Raw genomic sequence first — 22006 nt, forward strand, 5'->3', positions numbered from 1 at the left:
GTGCCCAAAACAGAGACAGCTGAAGGGAGCTGGTGTATTGCGTCATGGAAATGGTGTAGTAAGTAGTAGTTGCATCATAGTCACAATACTCCCTTAGTGATGAAAAGGCACCAAAAAGAAGAGAAAATCCAAACCAAATTCCATTTCCAAGGTATTTTTTGCCAGTTGACTGCATCCCACTTGGGTGAAAATCTGCCCTCCTCCAATAAAAACGCCTTAACCCTTTCACGCCGGCTGGGACAGCATATGTCCCAGCAACTTTGAACAAATCTGCTGGGAACTTCTGGGACACATTTTTCCTGCGGACTGGGTCCCATCAGTAGAGTAAAGTGTCAGGAATCGATTGAGACCACTCCCAATTTTTTTGCTCGTGTTATGGCAACACTGTGAATTATTTTTCCTGCAAAAACGCGTTTTTCAGTGAAAATGTGAAATCTGAGCAACTAGTTGGTAGTAATTAAAAATTTATTGCAAACACAGGGAGTGATTGTGCCCGGCAACAAATTTATATTTGAAAATAGATACTTAGAATAAGCTACATTTTGGTATAAAAAAAGTAATTTTGATTAATTTTTGAGGGAGCAAATTCAAAAATAAAAACATAAAAAGTTTTATTCAATAATTTTTCGATATTTTCGAGCTGTTTTCGGTGTTATTTTTTCAAGAAATCGAAAAAAGGACGATGTCAGTCTATCAGGAATGTTTTTCTGCATATAATGTCCAAATGTCATCGAATTTGATGCATTACCCGCACAACAATTGTCGACGTCGACATTTACATCGACTATGTTTTTTTTCAACATAATGATGGAAAAGCGATCAATTAATTATTTTGTAGGAATCTTCTGTCTGTACAAAAGCCAGGTAAATGAAGAGTTTCAAAATTTTCTCATTATTTCTGATACCTCGACATGCCATCTCGACATGTAGATGTGAAATTCGATGCTCAAAATTTACATCTACAAGTATGTCGACCAATTTTTCAAAATTAAAATTTCTGTTTTAGTGTTTAAAAGTTTAGTAAACATTCAAAGATATGATCTTGTTCAATGAGGAAAACAAATTTTTTAGGGCATTGACCAAATTATGCACTTTTCCACAGTTTGGACTGTAGATGATATGATGTTGACATTGTGGATGTATTTGTTGATGTCGAATTTCACATCAACATTAACATCAACATGTCGACATGAAAAATGGATTAGTTTACTACTCTTAGATAAAGTATTGCACCATCTTTGATATAAAGAATTTCTGTTGAACTATTTGATTGTACAGACTTTTTGTCTGTATGTCCTCGGAAGTGGACTTTATGTCGATGCTATTGTCAGCACGAGCAATAGCCACATCAGAGGAAATAATTTTTGGAAAAAAAAATTTCAATTTTTAAACTCAAATTTTATAATGTTACGACGCAGGAGGTCGACATAAATTTCAATGTGAATGTCGATCCATCCACATCCGTCACTTTTGGATGCCACATGTCGATGTGAATTTCGACCCTGTGTTGAGCCAATTGTCGACACGAATGCAGATCAACATCAGTCGACAATTACATCGACAATTAGCTCGACACAGGGTCGAAATTCACATCGACATGTGGCATCCAAAAGTGACGGATGTGGATGGGTCGACATTCACATCAAAATTAGCATGGCCATTGTTGTACGGGTACTCACAGAGAAATCCTCTGTCAAAGGAAATTGATGTCTCAATTTTGGTAAAATTTCATAAAAATGTCAATTTTTGAAATTTTAAGATTTTATTAGCAAAAGTGTGTTTTTCTGAATTTTTTTCTCGTTTGCATCCAAAATACAAATTTTTCACATGACTTTTTGCATACTGGAATGATATTATTGGAATTGTCCCACTTGTCGCAGCAATTTTTGCAAATTTTAAGCACTGATGGGACATATGCTGTCCCGGGACAAATTTTCAAAGTCCATGGCTGGGACATACGTGTTCCCACCTCAATATCTTCAGTGTGAGTTAAGGAAGAAATCTGTAACAAACTTATGTTGCTTAGAGATGCCCAAGGAACAATTTTATGTAAAAAAAATTGTGGGTGGGATGCAAAACCAATATTTGGCGCGAAAGGGTTAAAGAGCAGTTTAATTGGTGTTTTATACTTAATGCCAATTCACGGGTGTAATTTGAAGCGATTTTTCAGGTTGTTACATTTTCTGCACCACAGAAAAAAATTTCTGCTTAAAAACACGCTACAAGAATATTTTGTAGTGTATTTTTGTCGTGTAAGACCACTACACTTTTAAATTAAGTGGCATATTCTCGCTCTCTGTTTCAGAGACCCGAGTTTGATCCCCAGTTGAGCCAAAAAAAAATTCATGAACTAACAGCGCGCAATGGCAGATTTTTACGCTTAGGGGCAGAAAAACCAAATACGCGCTGATTAATGGAAAGATATCCTTGGTGGCGTAGTAGGTAGAGCCGCGGACCTCTATTCACAAGGTACCCAGTTCAAACCCAGCTACAGAGGCAAGCTTGTTCGTGTAATTAAAAATCTTACATGCACTTATCAACATTACACACCAAGTACCGAATGATCACCAGTTATGAGCCGAGCTAACAGATCATGCACGCCATCTGTTAGCAGAATCAAAAAAGCTGAAACTGGTTCGAGCATCTATCGAGGTCAACACTGAGGAGCTCAGGGTCTCTAAACAACCCAGCTATCTTCAAGGTGCTTGTGTAGATGTCACTAGTAAGCAAGCAATAAACTACATAGGTACTAGTGGGAGCTCAAAAATAAATTTCCATGAGATATGTAATCAACGCAATAGAGGCAACACCAACATAAAGGAGTAAGCCCAAATACCCAATTCGGCATAATGGTATGCGTTGATTGGTATGCGTTGATTTGTATGTGATACCACCTTGAGCAGTTATATGACTTGATGATGATGATGTATTGGCATAAAGTGCCGGAATTCCTGCCCGCGTTTTTATGTCGTGTAAGGGCAGATTTTCACCCAACTGGGATGGAGAATAAAAACATTGCCATAAGCAGTGTTGTCATAACGTTATTCATAATGTAACGAAAAAACGAAAAAACGGAAAAAACCGGAATTTTTTCCGTTATAATAACGTAACGATAAACGAAAACGAAATTTGTTGCAGAAGAAACCGTAACGAAATTATAACGTTACAAAAAATCTTAATGCTATAACGAAACGGAAAACGAAAAAAATTCCGTTATTTTTTCGTTTTTTTTTTCGTTTTTTTTTCGCTTTTTTCTTCAATTTTTTGGGAAAAATGATTAAAAAATGATTAATCAATAAAAAATTGAAAAAGTTGATTTGAAAATTGAAAAATACTGTAGGTAGGTACTTGAAAATGAAATTGATGTAAAAATTTAAGAGCAGAAAAATACACATGTATCGAAAAATCAAGGTGTCTGACAGGTCCTATACTGGTTAAACTTGAAAAATTGGAATAAAATTTCACATTTTTTGCAAAAGTTTGGTTAAGAATTTGAACGTAAATTTTGACACCACTGCCCCCCCCAAATTCCATAAGTGCTAGATAGATGACCTGCTGAAAGTCGTACTAAAGTCCTATTTTGTCATTTTTCAATAATTTTGTTAGACATCCTAAAGAATAGAAGTACTGACAATTGGAAAAATTTCATAAAAATAACTGCATAAAGTGGCTCAATTGACATAAAAGTTCATCTATTAAAAAAATGTTGCAAAAATAGAGAAAAGTGCTTAAAAGTTGGAATGAAATTGCATAAAGTTACTGAGAAATGAAGGTACACTTTAGGTATACTGACCAACCTTGTACTTTTTTCATTTTTTTTCAGAGAAACCCCCTTTTTGGGCATTTTTGTGGTATAACGAAAAACGAAACGAAATAAAATAACGAAATAACGGAAAAACAAAATGATGTAATAACGTTAAACGAAAAACATAACGTAACGGAATTATCTGTGCAACGAAATAACGGAAAAATAACGTAACGAAAAATTTCACAAAGCTGAAACGAAACGATATAACGTAACGAAAAAAAAATTTCGTTATGACAACACTGGCCATAAGAATATCTTTTCACTTCAATTTTTTCTGAGTTTCAAAAATTTTCCAAAAATCGAATTCAATTTCTAAAATTTTTATAATCAAGGCTTTAGCGTATAAGCTCTCTTTCATGCTAGCCAGGTTTTGTTCAAATCAGAGGATGTCAGTTCAAATGGTTCCCTTGAGAGAGGAAAAGCATCAAATGATACGAAAATAATCTGTCTTCTTGTGAGCCTCTAAGGAAGTGCTGATAGAGAGATGAACACCAGAAGGTCAATCAACTGTTCTTTAGAATATAAGTACAATTATGAAAGTTAGTAAAAATAGGTAGTGCAATATAAACGAGAAAAATAAAAATAAGCTGAGAAGGTATAGCAAAGAAGAGAAGGGAAGAAAAGGGTATCCGTCAAATAGCATGCCACCCTTCTTCCAGTCTCTTTGTATGTACCTACTACTCATAAAACGACGCGGAACGCACAATACAGAATAATATAAGTAAACAATAGATTTTGATTTAACATTTTGCCTTTATGTGTCTGTCTATGTGTTCTATATTACGTACCTTTGAGTGTAGTGTACGTGTGGTCGTATTACATTAATAGTGTACCTTAATGGTATGTGCATTGTGCCCTATATGTACATATACTCGTTAGCAGATAGATATGTATGTTCCTGTCTATATGCATCACACGTAGATTGATACTACGTAATACCTAACGTTTCGTACTTTGTACACTCATTTCATCTATTACCTATATTTTGTGATATATTATGTTGGCTTTTTGGCAAGAAATTCCGTTTGTTGCAATTGCAAAAGAGATGAATACCTGGGTAACGATTTATTGTACTATGAGTTTTCATTTACGTTCGAGGTTTTGAAAGTTTTCGCATCTCTGATTCAAACACTGATTACACCTATAGCTCGTGGTATGTGGGAAAAACAACCATAGGTAGGTACACCTAATGTTATTTTAATTATTGTGGCGAGGAATCGCGTGCATCTAGTACATTGCACTTCCAGATCTATACGTGAGGCTATATTCATCCATACATAAGTGATGGAAGTTTTATTGGTTGTATTTTATTGTTTTGATATCCTTATGTAGATAGCATGAATCAGGGTACCTATCTACGTATAAAACATGAAATCAGATTTCAAATGCCAGTATTGTGTGTTTACGTCACCTTGGAGACAATCAAGAGGAAGGTGAACGAACACTTTTTTTCTCAACTTTATATACACGTGTGAAATTTCACCATTTCTCGATTTACACAATTTTGCAACTTAATTATAAATCAAAAGCAAAACACCGGGAATTTTTTTCCTACCAAATTTCCAGCTAATTAATGCCTTTTGTGAACAAAAATGCTCTACGATGTTGAGCTCAAACGAAGAGCTAACGACATTCCGAAGACGATGAGAAAAAAATAAGCCTAGTTCGTTATGAAAATTGTGAGAAAAGAAAGTTCTCGTACAAGATACAGTCAATGTAAAGACAATCAGATAGAAAGAGGGCAGCGCAGGAGGGAAGAGGCTGTAGCTTGAGTAAAATCTTGCTAAGAATAACGCGCCTCTGGTGAAAAATTCCTTACGTATTTTTCCATTTAAGAATATTAATTATTTAAAGTCGTTCGTCGTTCACCGTTAAAAGCTTTATACTTTTAAACCGTATTTCTCTCTCTGTTTGGCTGGCTCGCGTCTTGATTAAAATTTCAAAACGTTAATTTTAATAAATTAATAAACCGCAACGGTGTGGTGGTAGTGGTAACCACCTAACCCCCTGCCCCAAAGCTTAGATCAGCGGTGCTCTCCACCTCTGTATAAGCATCTTTTTCTCTAGTTTACATCGCGGATAAGCTGTGTGAGATGGTTTTGTTCTCTCCCAAAAGTTTCTCTGTATTCGTGTACTTTTTACAGTATTATTATAATCGTAATTACGCTTCTTTGCTTCCCTTCTCCTCTTTTTTTTTTACACAAGATGATAAAGTTGCAATGTAAAAATGGCAAAAAAAAACCTAAAGCAGCGATACAAAAGCCTAAACATAAACAAAGAAGTTTTCAAAGTAAAGATCCGCGCGAACAACGGAGAGAGAGAGAAAAAAAAGCCAACTTGAAAAGCCTCTCTGGTGGAGGTGTTCTCATCGAGATTTTCAATAGACAGCGAGATGAGCTGATGATGACGACGATGACGAGAAGGAAAATAAAAGAAGCCACGCGTTACGTAGTAGTAAACTGATAGGGCATTTTAGATAAAGAAATTATTTATAACTCGAGTCGAGTCGAGTCTTTTCTCTGTTTTAAAACTCATTTTCGTCACTTTCTCATTCTTATACTTATTGCTATGCTGCAAAAGGTGTAAGTGTAAGTGTTTGAAGAACAGCAATATGGAAGGGTGAGGGGGACTGGTATCTCCACTTTCTTTAGTTTTCGTTTTGGGTGCGTTTAAAGACAGGGCACGTACACCTTAACACGGTTCATTTATTTGTTGAAAATTGCAAAATTTAATCCAACTCTGGTGTTGAAAATAAAACACGATACTGTTCTCCTCTTCTCTCTGTGAATTTCTACCCTCGAGTCAACATCTCCACTAAGCCAATCGACGACTCCCCTATTGCTTGAGATTGGGTTACATACAAATCGAAGACGAAAAAATATGCCACGAAGGAGGGTAGGTGCTGTCTTGTTTCATATTTCGTTGACAACACCCCCCCCCTCCCTGCTCTGTCGCATTTCCTCGGTCGAATGATTTGTGAGTATTTGAATGAGTATTAACGACGAAAAAATGAATAATCATTTCGATAATTTATCGAGAAAAAGACGCTTTTTCAATGCCCCAACTGTGCTGTTCAAAGGTTCCCTATCTTTTTCGTACCTACCTTTTTCGGTTGGTATAACGAATTCTGAAGATTAAAAGAGAAGCGTTGTGCAACGTGAAAAAGTTAATTACATGGTGAAATATGGAAATACGATCATTTTCGATTATTCCCAAGCAAAACACGTACCCATCGTAAATATATTACACAAAAATGAGAAAAATACCTCGTTTTAGATTTTTTCTCCACTACCCACGTTCTGTTTCGCGATATCGTTTTTCTATACAGGGATTTGTTTTGCTTTGTTTTGTTTATTTTTCGATGTACATATAATCCTTCGTTTCGCGTAAAATGAGGTTGATTATTTTTCTCTTTACTGTGCCTAAATTTGATAGATCAAAAAGATTTTCGAGAATTCCTCAGGAAGAAAAATTCCCATTATATCTATAGAAATCTGGCCCAGTATAGACAGTAAAATTTCGAGCAATATCCCATTTCCAATAATCGAATTTTCAGTCTTTTCAAATAGGTAAGTACTAAGTACACATATTTCGAAAATGAACTCTCCAAAAAAATTCATTAATTGTTATAGATTGAAAAAAAAGCATCACTCAGTAGAGAGGGTATGATGATAGTCGGGGAGTCCGCTTAAGGATCTATTGCACCCCCCCGCACCACCGTAGATCCTCCGGGACAACTTTTTTCTTAAAGGGGGAGTCCTAAGGAACATTTCTAGCCCTGGTCTCAAAAAAAAGTGGCCCTACTTACAAAATGGCGGCCATTTTGATTGACAGGTTAGCCGAAATCGCAGATTTTGCGTTCCAACATAGGACTTGCACGAAATTTTTCAAACCGTACAAAGGTAGATCAAAAGATTAGACAATAATTCATCACCTGTCAAAATTTCAAGTGCTAAAGTGCGTTTTTCGATTTTCGGTGAATTTTTAAAAATCAGATTTAGGCCAATAATGAGGGAAAAAATCAAAATTTTACCAAGTTGGCCAAGAAAGATGAAATTTGGGATACAGGTATCCTATTTTCCACACGCCAAATCGATTGGAAACGATTTCAAACCGTTTTTGAGCAGTTCTGGAGCTTCCAGCAGATTTTTGAAACTAAATGGAGTTGGAAAGCTGAAATTTATTTAGCAAACTGATTTCAATGCGATACGAAGTAATGCAGGTGAATTTCAAATCGTTTTGGAGCCTCCAGCAATTTTTTGAAAATCACTGGAGCCTCCAGCAGATTTTTTAAACTTCAAATTTTTACAAAATTTCAACAAAAATGGAGATGGAAAGCTGAAATTTACTCTACACTCCAATTTTAACACCCTCAGAAGACGACTTCAGGTGGGTTCGAGTCATTTTGGAGCCTCCAGCAACTTTTTAAAAATTGCTGGAGATTCCAGTAGATTTTTGAAACTTGAAATTCTCGGTATATTTTACCAAATGGAGTTGGCAAGCTGAAATTTATTTCGCAAACCAATTTCAATACGACATGAAGTCGACTACATGCTGGTTTCAAGTGGTTTTGAAGCTTCCAGCTACTTTTTGGAAATTTAAATTTTCCAAGAAACGCCATACGACCTTTCAAAAAGTCGCTGGAAGCTCCAAAACGACTTGAAATCCACCAGCAGTCGACTTCGTAGCGTATTGAAATTAGTTTACAGAATGAATTTCGACTTTCCATCTCCGTTAAATGACATTTTGGGGAAATTTCAAGTTTCAAAAATCTGCTGGAGGCTCCAAAACGACTTGAAATCCCTCTGCAGTTGACTTCGTAGCGTATTGAAATTAGTTTGCAAAGTAAATTTCGGTTATCAAACTCCATTTGATGAAATTTTGTGGGAATTTCGTGTTCTAAAAATCTGCTGGAGGCTCCAGAACTGCTCAAAAACGGTTTGAAATCGTTTCCAATCAATTTAGTGTGTCGAAAAAATAGGGTATATACCAAATTTCAGCTTTCTCGGTCAATTTGGTAAAATTTTGATTTTTTCCCTAATTGGCCTAAATTTGATTTTCAAAAATTCACCAAAAATCGAAAAACGCACTTCAGCACTTGAAATTTTGACAGATGATAAATTTTTGCCTGATCTTTCGACCTACCTTTGTATGTACGGTTTGAAAAATGTTGTGCAAATTCTATGTTGGAACGCAAAATCTGCGATTTCGGCTAACCTGTCAATCACAATGGCCGCCATTTTGTAAGTAGGGCCACTTTTTTTTAGTACAAGGGCTAGAAATGTTCCTTAGGAACTGTCCCTTCAAGAAAAAAGTTGTCCCAGAGGATGGAGGGGGAAGGTGCAATAGATCCTTAAGCGGGCTCCCCGACTAATTATTTGTAATTCCTTCAATTCAACTTCCCTGCATCAAAATGTTCAGAAACATTCAAGATTTTTTTCTGAATGTCAAGAAATTTTTTTGAAATTAAAAACTTGAAAATTTTCACCTGTGAGCATTCCGAAGATATCAAACAAATAGATGAAGTGCTGCGTTTAAATTTTTCCTCCGCGAGTCCTGAAAAAGTCGAATAGTAGTCAATTGAAAAAATTTTCAGGTAATATAATTTCATAGAAACGTTTTCAACATTGGCCTTCTTTCGTTTCCATAGAATACACTTCGAGACATCCAGCTGGAAATCGCTACAGTCGCAAACTCATTGAAAAGGTCAAAAATTAGCCAAGAGTAAATGTTTTTATGCCAAAATTAATTTCTGCGACTTCTAAAAAATTCAAAATATCTGGAGAAATCGAAAATCGCAGATAAAGACTGCAAAATCTTTGGAATTGGTGAAATTTTTTCTCTCACAGAGAGAGAGAATTGACAACAGCTTTAGAACTGATTTGCATCATTCTTACTGGAAAATCAATTTATTGAAAAAAAACACGAATTGCAAAAAAATTAAATTGCTTGGATTTTTAAAAATCCAGAGCTTAATTTCTAACCACCAAAAATTGATTTCCAGGCTTTTGGATAAAACGAAAATTGCTCTGAAATTTTTAAAACGGCTAAAATTGATGGATTTCAGTTTTGGAGAAGAAGTCGCAATATCAACTTTTAGAACTAATTTGCATATTATTCTTCACTACAAAAAAAAAAAAAAATCAAAAAGAAAAAACAAATAAAATCACTAATTTTTAGATTTTAAAAATTCTCAAAAAATGAAAAAATCAATTTTAGTCAACTTGGTTGAAGAATTTTCAAACCAGGTTTTTTCAACTTGGAGACAGACATTTCGAGTAGTTTCCTCGTTGGAACTATTTGACTGCTTCTTCCAAAACGGGGCTTACTCTAACTATGGAGATAAATCGAACTTTCGACAAATTCACTCGAAACATCCAATCACACACGTCACACAAATTTCTCGAATTTTCTCACCCGAAAATCGAAATAATACACCCAACATAATATTTCACCAGCATCTCGTAAATCACACTTTCAATTCTTCCATTACAAACAAAAACCTGTAAAATTCTCCAAAAAAAATCTACGCAATTTTCTTTCAATCACCACCAAAGCCTTTATAATATCTTCACAAACGTTATCTCTTTTCCAGCAGTATTTTTACACACATTCTTCTCTCAAGCACTTGAGAAATCATCAAAACCCTTAATACGTACGTCTCGAAGTATCGTCGTCATCGGTATATATAGGAGAAGAGGCATCAGGCAGTGCACGTCGAGGAGGGAAAAAAAGGCGAGAAAAATTCGCATTGAAATTCGACGCCACGAACGAAACGTTGTATTCGCATACAAAAGTTATAGAGGCACATACGCGATGGTTTACTCACAAGAAGCAAGCAGGCAGCAGCGAAATATAAGGCACAGGCCTAATAAATTGAACCATTTCGAATTGATTAAAATCTAAAGTGACATATACGCTTGAAATAAAAACAAGCGCGCACACTAAAAACGACCTAATACATAAGTTTATTCAATACTTTTACATCTACACAAGCAGCTATTGCATGTTGTCGTGAGCTTGCCATTCAATTGTACCGACGACGACGACGACGACGACGAACGAATGAAAAAAAACATAAGGTTTTCCGCTGCAAAATCTAGATTTATACGATTTTTCTTCGTTGAACAAAAACTTAACATTCTTATAGCCTAATTTGAGTTGAAAGAGGAAGAAAAAAAAACAATAAGTGATAGTAAAATTATTTACAATTGAAAAATAATATTATGACTTCGTGAATTCTTACTGTATTTTTGTGTATGTACTGCGTTCCAAAAATGGCGTTTTTATAGACGAAGACACTTAAAAAAAAATTGTGTTAGGTATTGGGTCGTTCTTTTTTCCCTTTACCTTTCTTACGAGTAAGTACCACTATTAAAAGATACGGTTTTTTTTTGCTGGGTACCTACAAATTTATAAGGAGCAATTTTTTTCTTTATGCTGGGTAAATTTAATTTGACGATTTTACGAGATTTTTTACGTTTTTCCGCGATTGGAATTTTTCACGACGAACGAGATTTTTTCAGTTGGAATAGAAAAAATTTAGCAACGTTGAAAACAACGTGAACTATTTGTTTTTCTTTCGACGAATTAGCGTTTTTTGAACTCTGTCTGTGTTTGGAAAATATCGTCGATGTCAATTTTAGCAATGAATTTTCAAATTTTTATTTGTTTTATTTGAAAAAAAACTAACAAACAAATGAAACAAAAAGGCAATAAGAATGTTCCTTCTGTCTCAACATTCCTCTGAACAGAATTTAAAATTGAATAAGACGAATCGTAGACAAAAAAAAATCGAGAATTGAAAAATAATTGACATAATTTACCTATCTACCTATTCACTGATACCTACTTACTTATGCATTTATTAGCAGTGAAATAATTCAAAGATCGCTCGTTGTTGTTTTCACGAATCTTTAAAATAAAAAAATCTCGTCTATTCAAAAAATAAAAAAAAAAAATTGACAAAACCAAAATTTGGAAAAAAATCTCAACTTGACATACTTAACTGATAATTATTCACCTATTGATGTTGATGTAAGTTAAAAGGACTCGATCTCACAAGAACCAAATTTTGAGGTGCTAAAATTAATTTTTTGATTTCTGGTAAATCTTCAAAAATTGAGGAAATATTTCATCGATGCACCAATTTTTATAAAAGGGTAAATCTTTGGATAAAAATCTGAAATGGTCCCCCTCTTCAGATTCGACCATTTTCGAGCCCGTGTGGAGCATCGATTACTTCGACTTTCAGAATCGATTAGGGCAGGTGAATCCCAATCCAATGAGAGTTTTTTTTTCACAAGTTGAAAGTATGAAATTATTTTAAAATCCCAAATCGTACATTTTTGAGAAAAATTTACTTAGAATGTTCTCAAGTCTCTAAAACTGACCTCTCCTCTTTTCCCCTCAAATCAATCGCTATCTTTTTTTAAAAGCCTACAGCCAAGGTTGACTTTTTTCCATCAGATACTTTCAAAGGTCTTCAGAAAACGACGTCATAATGGAAGCTCGAAAATGTATAATTTCATTTCATGATTCGACATTCTGAATCAATTGAAAAGAGTATCGTATTTTTTTAGAAATTAAAAATCTCTAATTTTGTGGAAAAAAATCCCAAATTGTCTATTTTTGAAAAAATTACTCAATACTTTTGCTTCCTCTGAAATTCACCTGTCCAGAAAGTATTCAAACCACTTTCAAACCAAACCGGAGTCTCCTGAAAAAATTCTGAATTACCTATCAATGTGCTACACAAATTGACGATTTTTTTTTATTTGAGATTTTTTGACATTGGGATTCAAATTGGCTCGAAAATGATCCAAATTTGGAGGGAAGGGGAGAGAAGAACTGCTTTACTTTCTAAACCGAGTTTCAGATTTTTGTTTCGAGATTATTTTCAACATTCTCAAAAAATATTCAAAAATCAAAAAAATATTTTTGATCGCTTGAAATGAAGGTAGGCTATTCCTAAAATTTCAATGACGTGCTCTTTCAATAGGCCAAATTTCAACTTAATCAGGGTTTGTGGGTGATAAATTTCTACAGTCAAATCTATTTTTACCGAATTTTCGTTGAAAACGAAATTCAGGTACCTATTTTATTTTGTTTCCATGGCAGAAAAAATGGGAAGGGGACAGTGTTTTTTAGCAAAATTTTTTGTTTGTTTTTTTTTTCAAGTCATTTTTCTCTTGTAAAATAAGAGCAAAACAATTATGTAAAAATCCATTGAAAAACTGAGAAACCTTCTCATAAAATTCGACAACATTTTCAATTTTAAAGAAGACTCTTTTTTTAAAAAAAATTCTTCAAAATTTAGATTCTCTTTCTTTCCATATTCTAGCTGTAAAATGAACTTGGAATTTTTTCAAAACAAAATCTGAGGATTTCACAGAAACTCAGAAATTTTATTTTAGAAAAAAAATTAGAACGATGAACCAAAAAAAAAAAAAACAAATAAAAGAGAGAAAAATTATACACAATCTCCGCGAAAAATAAACCCAATTTTTATATTTTCATCGTCATCCTCGCTTACAAAACGAAAAAGCAACCTCGACCTCGATTTCATTCAGTAATCTTGTATAAATTTTGAGGAATTCCAGCATCATCGTATTACAACACTCGGAGGAGATTTTCATCAAACGGCTAAAACAATCACTCGAGCCATTGGAGTACACTTGGTAATTGGGTAAATACTCAGGCGATGAAACACTCGAGACACGCTAATTAATTAAAACCGCTCTTGAAAAACCCTCGAGTTTTTTTTTCTCAATTCGATATAACGAGCTGTTCGATTGGCTCTCAATTTATACTCCAGTTCAACTTGTGTAATTTCGCAGCTTTCACGATGCGAGAAAAAAAAATATAGGTAAACTTTCCTTTCAAATTTATACAGAATGTGGGGAAAAAAACTACACAATGATGTAAAACTTACGTGTCGTTAGATTACAGCCGGAAGTGTATGTCCGTTTTTGAAATACCACATCGTATAAATAATAGCACTTCTGCTAATCATATTTTCACGTACAAAAGCACCACAACAACTGGTTATAAAAACTCGAAATAAAAAACGAAAAAAAATTGGAGCGAACTTGTCTCACGATGGGAAAAAATTCACCGAGAATAATTAACCGAAAAATGTAAAACTAACGCCATGAAAAATGTAGAGTAAAAAGAACACTTCGCGATATGATAAAATTTCTTCACATGACGATGATAGATGAAAAAATTACACCTCGAGGAAGAAAATTTCACCGGTATGAAAATTATCTGGCCGTTTTTCCAAATATCTCTAGATCGTCGAAGAACTTCTGAAATAAATTCGTTAAATATGATCGAGCAAAAAACCGCACGACACGAGATTTCGAATCCGAGCCGAAAAAAATAAAACCAGAATATTTACGTACGCAAAATACACACGGTTTCGATTCGCATATGACACGACTTCCAAAACATGGAACAAGTACCGCGAAACTGATTACAAGTCGCAGATTATAGCTGGAGATTTTGGGATTTCGGCATTCGTCCGAAATCGGCTGAATTCGGCTCACCGGCCCGACACTGTAGCATTCGCGCCGCCGCACCTTTCAACTCACCCTCGGCGCTTTCACATTTGCAAACGTTGTGTACCCGGCTTCAACCCTTCGAACCATCCCTAGTCTTGGAAAATACCCGCGGATACGAATATTCGGTCGCTGGTTCGGATAGTACAAAGGGGTCCAACAGAGAAGTACCTAAGCTGGTAGCTCGCGTGAAATTTTTACGCGAAATTTTTTTCTATGGGAGTTCTGCGCCAGGAGTGAGCTACGATCGTATGTACTTCTACCTCGCCGCAAGCTGTGAATGTGGAAGTACTTTGAAAAAGAACTGTAAATGTGTGTTCGAATGCGAGTGTGTGATCGCAAAGAGTTGCAGAAGCTCGTGAAAAGTATAAATTATCTGTGGTCAGCCGGATTAATTTTTGAAATCGAACAGATGCTTCGAAGATTTATTACGTTATGTTGCGAAGTGAAAAAATAGCGGAAATCAATACCCACAAACACTCATTTTTCATGGTTTTTTTCATGTCTTTTTTCGATTTTGTAGATAAGAGAGAAGTAGATCTATAGTCTAGTCAAACAAAAAATTAATGGATTTCTATACCTAATCAAAATTGAAGTAGAAATAATCTAAAATGATCATTAAAATGAAATAAGTAGATATCTAAAATTTAATTTCCAGAGATGTCCTCACCTCATTTTCCAAGTCTTGCGTACGTTTTTAGTTTCAAAATTTTCAATTATACGTACTCTCCTTAATTTTTTAATTTTATTTTCAGTTCTATACCTACTCAATTTTCAAAATTTTCAATTTAATTTCCAGTTTTTGATTTTATTTAGGTCTAAGATTTCAAATTTTGGTTTTTGATTCCATTTTCAGAGCTTTAAATTTTATTCACCTTGAACACACTTGAGAAAAGGCAAAACTTTTGGTCCCTCCAAACATCAAACAAGCTCTATCACCATAAAGAAGCAATTCAACCTTTGAAAAGTCTATCTCAACTAAGTAAATAAGGAAACTAGAAGAAATCATTGTAACCAGATTGAGATTTCAGAATCAGCCACACACAAACCCCTCACGAGTACCTCTATGAAAGGGCCCCAAAACCCACATGCCAATTCTGCGACTACCCCTACAATCAGATGAAAGCCCCTTATTCATACCACACAACCCTTCAGAAATTAAAAAATTCATTGATCTAATCAAAAAACACAATCTAACCAACTGGATATAAGCTCTCACACAACGGGTGTAATAATCATGCAATTACAAACACTCCTATCCCCCCTCCTCCAAAAAAGGTCAGAGTTCTCCGTTTATTATGATGTTTTTGATTCAATATTCAGAATTTTCATTTTCATTTTCTGTTTTCAATTTATTTTCATATTTTTTGACTTTGACACAGATATACTTATTTTTTGTTTTGGGGGTTTTTCTAAAATTCTTAAGACGCTGATCCTTTTGAGACTCAATTTTGAAATCTTGAAAAAAAAGTTTACAGTACTAAATTATTCATTTCATGTTCCTTTAAGACTTCTAAAAACATGGAAAAAATTGATTTTCTCAACTCCGACAAATTTTTTGCATCATAATATCAGACTTTCAAAAACTTTGGAAAGAGTTTCATTAATTCTCAATAACTCAATAAGTATTCAGAACCTCTAATTTTGCAATATTTTTTCTGACTTTTCAAACTTTTGAGAATTGGGAAAAAATCAAAGTTTTAAAAACTTCTTGAAAAATGACAAATTTTTGAAATTTTGATATTCAATTTCAGACTTTGATATGAGGAAATATGCCCTGATAGCCCTAGCAGTTAATAAAATGATCTCCCTTATAGACTGGAGAAGTATGGTAATGTGGGGAACTATTTATATGTAGATATCCATGTATTGTAGCTGGAGTGCTCGTGCATCGAATCTCCTACCAGCAACTTTACTTGGTTATGGTTACTCGTGATCAGGGCTGTAAGGTAACTTATGTTGGTAAATTACGGCGGTATTTTACAGTATTTTACCAAAAATCTATTACCTACCATATTTTACCAAAAGTTTGTAGTGGGGACTAGGGACTCCTAGTTACCTACCTAGTGGGGTAATTATGCCCAGGCTGGGGGTAAGCTAACTGGATTAGCGCCCTCTGGTGGATTAGTTCCAACCAGAGGTAGACCCTGCCGAAAGCTCCTGCCTCTGTGCAGTTCTTTTATTATCTTTGACGAAGCAGCTTTAACGCTGGCCGCTATCCGTCTATAAAGGAATGCTCAGCAGAACAATACTTGCTATTGTATCGTGTCAGACGTATGACCGTCTGACCATTTGTGCCTTATATAATAAACGTTAGTAAGCAACTGGATTGTTCCTTATTTGGGTATTATATGGTACATTGTTGGCTTCCATCATAGCTTAGGCTATTTAGTCCCCGATTCTAGTGAGGCCCTCGAGAGTGTTAGAGTGTGGAGGGCACTCCAGGGAGGGAAAGGTTGGAAATACCCCAACAAGTTTATTACCGTATTTTACCATAGTTTACCAAAAAGCCAAATTGAACACTTTTTTTCCATCTTTCCCCAATAAATTTCCAAATTTTCCATGGAAATTTATGATTTGAAAGTTACCAAAAATTTTCTCCATAAATTTCCAAAAAATGTCCATGGAAAATTGCCTATAATCTCTAATAACACCTAAAACAACTGAAAATTTACTTCATAGGCAGGTCAGAAGTTCAGAACTTTGAAGTCAAACTACAAATAACTCTTCATATTCAAAATTGTAAAATACCATAAATACCGTATTTTACCGTATTTTACCGCTGTAGTTTACCAGTGAATAAATTACGGTAATTTAACAGCCCTGCTCGCGATGGCTGGTTCCTTGTCAATATATAGACGTAAAAGCAACGGAGCTTTTCCCATCCGTCCCTCTTTTCTGGCCTAGCCCACTGTCTAAGTGGATAATTCGTGCCATTTAACGTGATTAATAATTATGTTTATTAATTATGGAACAATGGATGTTTCTCCAATCTCACCAGTCATCGGAGGTACCTCTCAAATAATAAGAACTTTGTGTAATCCATTCCTGTCAATGCTCTTAGCTTGAGTAGAATCCGCGAAAGAGACAGAAAATAAGTACAGTGTCAATAAGTAAGTAGTGAAATAAGTAGGTATGCTTATTTACTTAGTTTAATTAATGCACTTTTTCCCTATAGGTGTGGATCTTAAGACTTAGACAAAAGGCATAACCTAACCGTGTCTTATTAATTTTACGTTACTTCATCACTAATTAATAATAATTAAGCTTAAAAATCTAACATCATTATTAAGATTTTTCTATTCACTAACGCGAGTCGTAAGATGCGAGCAAAGGCTTCTGTCCATTATAAAATAATTCTAGTATTATTTTATAATTGATTTATCCTTACAATGTATTTTCAAATTATTCTTATAACTAACTCATCGATTTTGTGTATGTATTTATTTGGTATTTTCGAATGATTCTGTGCATAGAAAGACTAGTTTTATTGTACCCATCTACCTACTTCAAGCTATCCAGGACAAGGTAATTATTCCTTCTCTAAGGAATAATTACCCTATCCCAGTAATCCCAAGTATCACTCTATCAACTTTTAAAAATTTGGAAACATCTGATCAATTTTCAAATATCTACAATGTACATCCAAGCCTTTAATTATTTGTCAAACTTCTTTTCTGGGGGAACGCCAACTCTCGAATGTTGTAACTTGTGAGTCCTAATTTTTTGTAGTCCCTCATCACTACAAACATCCGAAAAGAATTGATTTCTGCCTTATCTGTTTAAAAAGTCTTTTTTTTGTTTAAAAATTATCAAACAAAAGTTATATTTTATTGGGATGAAACTTTCTTATAAAATTGTGTTGTTGTTTTCCTAATTTTCCCAAATCTAAAATTGGAAAAGTTGTCAAAAAATGTCAAAAAGCTTCAATTTTTGTCAAAATAGTCAAACAGTCCTGCTCTTGCACAGATTCCCCAAAAAAATCATGTTATTTGCCAAGATTATCAAAAAATTCGGTTTTTGTCAGAATTGTCAAAGAGTGTCAATTTTTGATGAGTTGACAAAAAGTTTTATTGTTTTTTTGCCAAAATTTCTGAAAAAAACTCGTGCTTTTTTGCAAAAACATCCAAAAAGCATTGATTTTTGTCTTGCCTGGTTAAAAAGCCCTCTTTTTGTTTCCAAATATTTGCCAAACAAAATTCATAGTTTTTGCTCACATAATTCTGTTTTTTGTCAAATTCCCCCAAATTCTTTCATTTCATTCAGTTTTTATGGAATTTGTAGACGATTTTGGAAATTTTCTTTGAGGGAAATTTGAGGGCACTGTATTCCTCAGCGTGCCCCCACAAAAAATCTTTGTCTATATCTAATTTTAGAATATTCAGTCTGGCTACCAAAAACTTGAAAAAGATTTCAAGAAATTTGGAAAATTATCTTGACTTTTTGGAAACTTTGAAAAAAATTGACAAATTTTCGAAAATTATGCACGTGTATTCATTAAAAAAAAAATTGGCCAATTATTTAGATTTATCGTATACTTTGCATTCTTTGAAAAAAAAAGTAGGTCCCTCCACCTGTCTTCTAGTCTTAATTAGACTCCTCAACTCCTTAAATATGGTAACGAGTTAATTCTGAAGAAAGGGATTTTGTGATCTACTACAAACACATGTTCGAAAATAAAAGCTATCTACAATTTGGTTACTCAAGCTAGCTCCAGCAGAAAAATTGTAGCAACGTTTCATTAATAACGAAATCAAAAAAAAAAACTAAAGAATTTTCACGTGTTTTTTTTTTATCCAACTTTCTCCATTTTACGGATTCTCTTTTCTTCTTTTTTTCTTTTTCACTGCCAAGTGTCATCGGCAGAAGCTGCGAAATGCTTATAATTAACGCGTTTGTAAATGAAAAATCAACTTTTAATTTGCATTTTTTCGAATTGCGTTGATTTTTTTCTCTTTTCATCCCTCTTGCCTCTCGCGATTCTCATTTCGCACGTTCCATAGCGTTGAGCTAACGTAAGACTGGGACCGAAATGTAATTATAATTTGGCCAGATTTTTGGAATTTGCTTTATCGCGACGAGATTCTCGGTTCGGTGCGGTTTTGTGGTAATGAATTCTGCAAGTGATGAAAATTTTCAATTTTAGGGTAGTTGGCTGAGTGAGGTTGGTGTTGTTGAGTTGCTGGCGATGGTGGCGGTTGCAAGAGGTCCACGTGTTGTCTTGTAAAAATAAGATTATATTTTTAATCTCGTGGCATGTGGCAGAAGTGTGCGCAATAGTTAGAGATGAGAGTATAGAAATACCTAAATTTTGATAGGTAGTTGGGTAGATAGGTAGACTAAAAACTACTGATTTTAAAATAAATTCAATTAGAAAAATTATCTACTCAAAATTTCATTTAATTTGTTTGAAACAAAAAAATACCAATTTTGATCAACTGATTTAGTTCAATTCAATTATTAATGATGAAATCGAATCGATTTAGCGTATGAAAAAAATGAACATTTTTTGATATTTTCAATCGAGTGAATGAATACAAAAAAAAAGTAAAATGAAATAAAAAGTATGATTTCACCACTAGAAAAACTACATACAATCGTAATGCTTTCTGTAATCTAGATAAACATTAAGTAATGTTACAAGTGAAAAAAAAAAGAAACCTTGAAAATAAGGAAAAGAAAAAACCAGCAGATTAAATCGCATAAGTAATTAGAAACAAATGTTTTCCAAAACACTGTTGCTACAGCACACACAACGACACATTTCAAGAATAATTTAATAAATGAAACTCTTATTTGTTATGTGTATTTTTCATTGCTGGATTTTGTTACCCAACAGTGAGCCTCGCACTGCCCTGCACACCAAACCCTTTAGGCTGATTAAGGAAAAACGATAGTTTATTGTTAGTATACGTTACTCGTAGGTATGTATTTGCAACAGCAGCAGCATTGTACATATACAGACTGTAAGAAGGGAACAAATTTGACCGACACGAACTCTCGTTCTCTTTCTCGCTCACATATATGTATGATGTTTGATTAGATTTAACGTTTTTTTTTTCCTTTTATTTTTTCTCTTCAAATTGCTGCAAGGAAGAAAACACAGTAGGAAAAGTTTTAGAGGAAAAAATGGAGAAAGAAATGAGAAAAAAACAACGTCTACCTACGCGCGTTTATTAGCTCAATTCACGCAATTTTAGAAGTACGCTATTACGAAAACGTAAAAATAAAATGGAACGAAAATTGGTAAATTTAATCAAAATGAAACGCGATAATTCGGCAACAAGTATCCCGTTGCTCGTTTATATCAGCTGGGCACACGTAGAATAAATACATACGTGTGAGTTGTGCTTTTAAAATACAACGTTTATTCAACTCCTTTGCTGTAGTAGATACTTCTTTGCTGCGTTTTTTGTTTTTTTTTTAGTCAAAATGGACATGAATGGAAACAAAGAAGGAAGAAAAATAAGAACAAAATCATCAAAAACTAAATCAAAAATTCTGAAAATTAAAGCAAAACTCCAATACATGGTACCTATAATTATACCTATAGGCACTCACCTCAAATGAAAATTGGCAACTTCTTGATGAGACTGCAAAATGAAAGTAAAATTGAAAAACAGAATCAAAAACGAATTGAAAACTCTAAAAATAAAAAACCCAAACTGAAAATGAAACAAAAACTTGAAAATAAAATTGGAAAATGAAATTCAAAATTGACGGTGAAATGGAATGACCTGAACATAACACCTACTGAAAACCTTGAAAATGGAATCGAAATCAGTTTTCAATTTCATCTTCAATTTTCATTTTTTTGAGGGGTTTTTAGTACTTTGTTTTCAGAATTTTCAATTTAATGTTCAGATTTTTCATTTTTATTTTGAACTACCTATAGTGAACAGACTTTTCCTCTAAATTTCAATTTTACAATAAAATTTCAAAAAATCGTTAGTTTTTGATTTTAATAAGTACGTAAAGGGTCTGTTGTGTACCTACTTGCTTTCTAATTTTCAGGGTTCTCGGTTTTAGTTTTGAGCTGAGAATTTTGAAATTTTGGTTGAATTTTCTATTTTCTTTTTTTTTTAGAGTTTTTTATTTTATTTTCATTTTCAAGCTCATAATTAAAACTTTGAAAATAAAATTTGTGAACTGAAACTAAAATTTAAAATTGAATACTGAAGATGGAATTAAAAACTGAAAATAAAATAATTGAACACTCCGAAAATGAAACCGAAAACGTTAGCAATAAAAATTTAAAATTCTACAAATAAAACCAAGAATTCAAAAAAGTAAAACGTAAAAACTGGACACGAAATTGAATAAAATTTTCAATGGCTCAGACGACATTTTCGTGATCTATTCACCATAAATTCCCCTGAAAAAAATTCAAAAACTGACTTGGTGAGTTCATGGTGAATCTGACACCAGAAGTCACCAGATATTCGAAAACAATTTCTGAGGTCATTATGACATTCTGGTGATTTTCTCACCATAAATTCAGCAGAAAAAAAGTCTGAAACTCATCTGGTGACTTCTGGTGAATCTGTCACCAGGATTCACCAAGGAGTCACTGAGCACTCAAAAAAATTTCCAATGACACTGACGACAATTTCGTGATTTCTTCACTATAAATTCA

General features: G+C 33.9%; 1 protein-coding gene across 3 annotated transcripts in view; it reads right to left on the minus strand.

Annotated features, from left to right (window-relative positions):
* The window catches only part of LOC135846965 (cell adhesion molecule DSCAM-like), a 640919-nt gene that overhangs the window by 555747 nt on the left and 63166 nt on the right, over positions 1-22006 (minus strand). For 2 of the 3 annotated variants that reach the window (XM_065366343.1, XM_065366341.1), the window contains exon 1: positions 13743-14281. The exons of the other annotated variant lie outside the window; for it this stretch is intronic. The gene's annotated coding sequence lies outside the window, so the exon portion shown is untranslated. Of the gene's footprint in view, positions 1-13742; positions 14282-22006 lie in introns of those variants that run through there. 3 annotated transcript variants of the gene reach the window in all.

Source organism: Planococcus citri, chromosome 5 (genome assembly GCF_950023065.1).
Source record: "Planococcus citri chromosome 5, ihPlaCitr1.1, whole genome shotgun sequence".
NCBI lineage: Eukaryota > Metazoa > Arthropoda > Insecta > Hemiptera > Pseudococcidae > Planococcus > Planococcus citri.